The sequence below is a fragment of the Macaca mulatta genome, chromosome 1 (genome assembly GCF_049350105.2).
Source record: "Macaca mulatta isolate MMU2019108-1 chromosome 1, T2T-MMU8v2.0, whole genome shotgun sequence".
NCBI classification, from domain to species: Eukaryota; Metazoa; Chordata; class Mammalia; order Primates; family Cercopithecidae; genus Macaca; species Macaca mulatta.
The window spans coordinates 181,881,619-181,887,618 of record NC_133406.1 but is presented as its reverse complement, the minus strand read 5'-3'; positions in this window follow the sequence as shown (position 1 = coordinate 181,887,618).

Here is a 6,000-nt window from a genome sequence, read left to right as displayed (position 1 = left end):
CCAGATTTCTTTTAAAAACAATCAGAAAATCTCACAAGGCTGGACCCACATTCTCACACAGTGATGATGGCTGGTGCTGAGTCACTGGGGACCTACTAGTTGAAGCAGGAATCCCTGAGTGCTTACAGCTCCCATCCCCAAAGCTACATCATTATAGCATTCCTTCATGTTACCTACCTGTCATTACCTGTGGACGTCTGAATTCATGAATCTGAGCTCACGAATTCTCATCGTGAGAACCTTTCCAGTGAGATATCCGTCGGATGCCCTTTGCTGAGAGTCCCAGTAGAACCAGTGCTAAATTTCTAAGAGAGAGACAAATACCTAAATAACTCTATTTCAAGATAAAAGGTATCATCAGAAAGGAAAGGATGAAATGCTTTGAACATTTTGGGGACAGGGAAATTGTTTCTGGAGACTGGTACACATCAGAAATGGCTTCCTAGCAGATGTAGCACCGAATCTGGGACCTGAATTATTACTTTTTATCCATCAATTCAACAAATATAACTCTGATGAATGCTGCAAAGGGAAGTGGGCCCTTGTTGCTAATGGATTTATAAGAGGAGTTGGCTGTGTCAGAAGGAGTAGGGATGGCCTTACTGTTAGGGAGGCATAAGGCTTCCCGGTGTGAATAGCAGTTAACAGGTGAAGAGGGAGACCAGGTTCTAAGTGGAGGAAATAGCATGTGCATGGGCTCCTTTCCAGAAAAGCTGGAGAGAAGAGAGATGAAAGGAAGGCGATGCAGGATGAAGCTGGAGGAGTAAGAAGGGGTCTGATGATATAGCAGGCCCAGTCAAAGAATCTTGTCTTTATCTTAAGAATCAAGAGAAGTTGCTGAGAATTTTTAAGCAGGAAAGGGTGATGATCATACTTACATTTTGGAAAGATCCTCCATCCTGCTCTCAGTATTAAAACAGTTGAGTTCATATATCTTCTGGCTGCAGTGATGGGAATGAACACAAAAGGTGGGACAGAATACATGGGGGGAGGTCGGTTAGGAAGCTGGTGTTCAGTTCCAAAGGAAGATGATGTTCTTTTGACTAGGGTGCTGGTGATGGAGGGCAATGAAAAAATCTGAGAGATAAATAGGAGCTCAATCAGCAATATAATGGGCTGAACATGGGAGAGAAAAAAAGAAAAGAGTCTAACATATCTTCTAGGTTCCTCTCTGCCATGCGTAATTGGATGGATGGAATACCATTCACTGAAATGAATCACCACTTGGCTTTGTTCTAAGACGGCCATGTACAGTTGTGTGAGTTGTGCACTATACAAGGGCATCTGGCTAATTAACAAAGGCGAAGCTAAAAGGTAGCCTATTCTCTGCTTACCAAGACACACATCCCCCTGGGTAGGGTCATGTCTACCCAGGTGGGAGGGGCAGCTTCTTACAATTTGCAAAAAATAGCGATCCATTTGGCTAGATAAAAAGTTACACCTTTTAACCAGCATTGCAGGCATCAAAGAAGGCCCAGAATAGGGTGCTACAAGTGGGAGGGAGCACTAGAGGTGGTAAAGCCAGGGTCAGGATACCTGGATGGTCAGACAAGGGCTGAAGAAGGTGATGAGAAAAATGAGAGTGTGCAAAAAATACCAAGCTCAGTTTATTTATCCTGCAGTGGCTGTCTCTGGCCTTTCCTGGACTTCTGACCCACAGGGAGGGATCCTGCCTGTGGCTCACCCTTCCTGTTATTTTAATTCTTTTGTTGGATGCCTTTAATGAATGTAGACATGGACACTCATACATCAGAGAGCACAGAAGTACTTGAAGAACCATCTAGCCCTATTCTTTCATTAAATAGATGAGAACACTGAGGTCCAGGGAAATGGAAAGCTTTGCTCTGTCTCCCTGCTGGGACAAGATCCTTAATTGCCTGATTCCTCACATCATGCTGATCTTTTCTCTAACAAGAAATTGACTGGCTTTCACAGACAACGAGGCAACACCTGAAAGAGCAAAGATATCGAGTCAGATTCATCCGAGTTTGGATCTCTGCTTGCCGTTTGTTGTGTGATTTTTGACAAGTTACTTAATCTCTCTAAGCTTCACTTTCCCCACCTGTAAAATGAAGAAAAAAACACCTTGAAGGTGGGCTGTGAGGATTAACGTAAAGCCTTTGGGATAGGGTCTGATATTCACGAGCCACCATCTAGACCACATTCTCTACTTATGTTGCCTTCTCCAGCCCCTGTCTCTCCCCTACCCTTTCTCTATTCTCGAGGGATTTGCAGGGATTCTGCAGAAAATTTATTTTTTGGAAATTCTTTGTGGAACTCAACACAAATTCAGCATATCAAATAAACAAAATATTAAGAAATGACTCTACCTTTTCCCCTAACCTTTCGCTTAGGGTTCTGATCCCTGAGATGCAAATGGCAATTAACCCTATACCCCACACTAGCCCTCTACCTCTCCCTATGATGACTCTGCACAGATCTCAGGAAGCTTTATGTGAAAATAACACCTTGGAACTAGAAGCAGAAGGAACTAGGGAGGTTTCTGCTGGAAGCATAATATAAAAGTCAGTTTTGAAGAAGGCAGGGGGCGGTGGGGGCTCAGAAAAATGAGCGATCACCAGAAGGAATTTTTTTTTTCTCTCAACATGATTTTTGATGGCTCATAGTTACTTTCATTTGTTCCCTGACTTTGAGAGGCTGACAAATAGCAGCCTCATTCTGAATGCCTATTGTTACTCCTGAGGTTTTATGTAGAGTAGAAAAGATTGTTTTGAACGTTTCTCGTGGACAAGTGGAAGCTGTACTCTTGCTACAAATGATTCATGTGGGAGAAATGATATATAAACAAGGTTGCCTGCTTGGAGAGTGGATGAGAGGGCGAGTTATTTCAGAAGGGCTCTTCACTCTCATGCCAGCGAATGATAAAAGCTAGCTCTCAGAATGGTAGGGGTGCTATGGAATGGAGGTTTCAGAAACTTTTTGACTCTTACATTTCACAGTCAATGTCAAAAAATGGTATTTTAAATTTCTGACTGAGTCCAGTTAATTTTTCACAGTGATGATGCAGCAATAGGTTGATTCAACCTTAGGCGTTGTCCTGTCAGTGTGTTGAGGCTGAAAGAGCCTGGGCTCTGGAAGCTGAGCCTCTGGGGTAAGCTAGGTGCCTAAGGGGCAAAATTTCAGGAGGCACCTACTCTCAGGGTCATACAGGGACAGAGTCAGCACTTGTACAATCCTGAAAGTGAGTGCCTCTTTAAATTTGCCCTCTGGGTCACTCTTTTCCTCACCCAAATCCGGGCTCTGGAACTGAATTAGAATCAAGGCTCTATCACTTATTGGTGGTGCAACTTTAGGGAATCAGTTAGGATTAGGCTTGGCTATAACAGAAAAAAGCCAAGTAAGAGTGGCTTATTTCTCTATTACATAAAAATCTAGAGCAATACAGGACAGGGCTGGCATAATGTCCCTGTTGCATAAAGTCATCAGATCCTAGTTCCTTCCAGTGCACTTTTCTGCCATTCCTAGGGTTTTGCCTTCATAATTCAAAATGACACATCTACGTTCTAGGCAGCAGGATGGAGGAAGGTGACTAAACCACGTGAATATATTACTGATTTTTAAAATACAGCAAAATTATAATTATAAACATACAGAACAGATTGTAAAAGCCCAAACAGTACAAAAATAAAATATATTTTTGGATTGTTAAATCACCTATAATTGTTATTTCTGTCAGCCCCACTCCAAATTCCCATCTTAAGCATCTAGTTTATTGCAACCATTAAGGATTGAGCCAGTCTTGATTCCCACAACTGAAAATGTTTTCAGAAGGAATTATTCTTATGGATGCTCATGAAATGTTCTTAAAGCCATAGGTTTGAAAATAAGAAAATTATCTAGAGTGGAGTGGTAGACGGCTGAGTTATCTGCTTGCCCAGCACTCACTTCCCATTCTGGTAGGCATACTTCAATTTTGGTTCAGGGAACAAACTAGCAGGTGCCTTGGCTTACAGACTTGATAGAAATTGTCATTTGGGCTGCAGATGGGAAGAAGTAGAAATGTAACTCAAACTAGGACCGTAATATCCCTCTCTCTTCAAAGACTTTGTCTCTTGGGTATGGATAAAAAGCATAGACATATGACTGGGGACCATTTTCTCTAACAGAGACATGGAACTCAAACAAATTCCCTGAGCTGCTCTGGATCCTGTTCTTTCTGAGGCCTGACCCTTCAGCTTCTCCTTCAAATCTTATTTGCGATGTTGATGCCCCATATCCTTCCAGTACACCTCTTCTATGTAAGTTACCTAGAGTCCATTTATATTGCTTGCAATCAAGGACCCTAACTGACAAAAGAAGTTAATTCACTTTTCTACCCAAATAATTGAAATTATGCAGGTTGGTCTCTCCTACCTTGTTAATTTTACTTGTTTTCTTCCTCAGCTTTTCCCAGGTGAGGCCATTAATGCTTCCACCCATAGGCTTAACCCTGCCCTGTTTCTGAGCCAACTCTAAAGTGAGGTATGAAGAGTCTCAATTTTTTACTGGGTAGGACTTAGAATTAAGTCATCTCCCTAATATCTGGGTTGTAGTGACTATGAGTTTTGATTTCATCCTCAGGAATAGGACTAAAGAGGTGGTGGGTGAGTTGCATGCAGGATACCGAAGGAAAAGTCCCAGGGGCTTCCAGAAGTTCCAGAGGAATTACCTAGAAGGCACCATTCCAAGGAGGAAAAAGGCCAAAGCATCACGTAGACTTCATAAAACAAGGGAGTTTGCCTATCTTATTCCCCACTGTATCCCTAGTACAAAAAATTATGTCTGGCTCTTGGTAAGTACTCAGGAAGTAAGTACTCAGGCTGAATAAAAGAGGGAAAAAGCAATGGCAGCAAGAAGGGCTGAGATTTGTGGGGATAGAAATCAAGTGAAGAGGTGAGGTGACATTGCAGAGATGGAGTGAGGTCAGTGAGTAGAAAGGGGGAGGGTGCAAAGTTAAGAGTGCAAGAGATGCTATCTTCTTAAAGGTGCCAACTGAGGCAGTCACTGGGATAATTTCTGGTCTTTCACAATATTTTCTTGAATTCTCTTCTCTGCCAATGACATCTCTCAAACAAAGTTAACCTCAGGAAAACCTATAGCTGCCATATTCTGCCTCTTGGCCTGCCCTCCTTCCTTCTCCCTGCTGGAGAATGACATTCTGCGTTGGTCCTTCCTCTTGAGTGCTGACCATTTCCCTGTCCTAATCCCTAACCCAAGGCCTGGTGCTCTTATATCCTGCTGTGCTCTTCCATGTTCTCCCTACTAAGACGAGAGACTCATCAATTTCCTTGACAGGTCCCTGAGATGCTGCCACCAAAGTCTGGCTTCCTAAATGATGACCTGGTTAATAAAAACAAGAATGACAAAAGACCCCCACAACTAACACATATTGGGCACTTGCAAAGATCAGGTCCTGAGCAGTGCTTTTAGCTTTTGTATAGTACTCATCACAAACCCATGAATTAAATATTATTTTGGTATGAACTGCTAGTTACCTACCCAGTATTCACTCTCCCATTCACAGATGTTAAAGACTACACTTCCCAGCTTTCCTTGCAACTAGGAGTAGCCAAAGAATATAAATAGAAGTTGCTGGGTAAGCTTCAGAGAAAGCTCTTTAATGCTGATAGTGTGCCTTGTATTGCTGAGAAATATTAGTGGCAAGGTGGATATTAAAGCTGGAGGGCACCTTGTAACCATGAAGTGACTTTAGGATGGAAGCCGTATGCGAAGAATGGTGGAACAGAAACAGAGAAGGAGCCTATGACCCTGATGGCTGTGGAGCTGCTGCAGTGCCTTCCTCCGAACTTTTTATAACAGGCAAAATGAATCTCTAACTCCTTAAAGCCATTAAAAGAGTTATTTAGCTGCTGTGTTTTATGCAATGAAATCCAGTTCTGATTGAGTTAATTATTACCCTGTGGGGCAGGCATATTTAGTGTTCCCCAAATACCTACACTCTTCCACATTTCCCAGTCTTCCTTGCAGTTGACTGGGCCG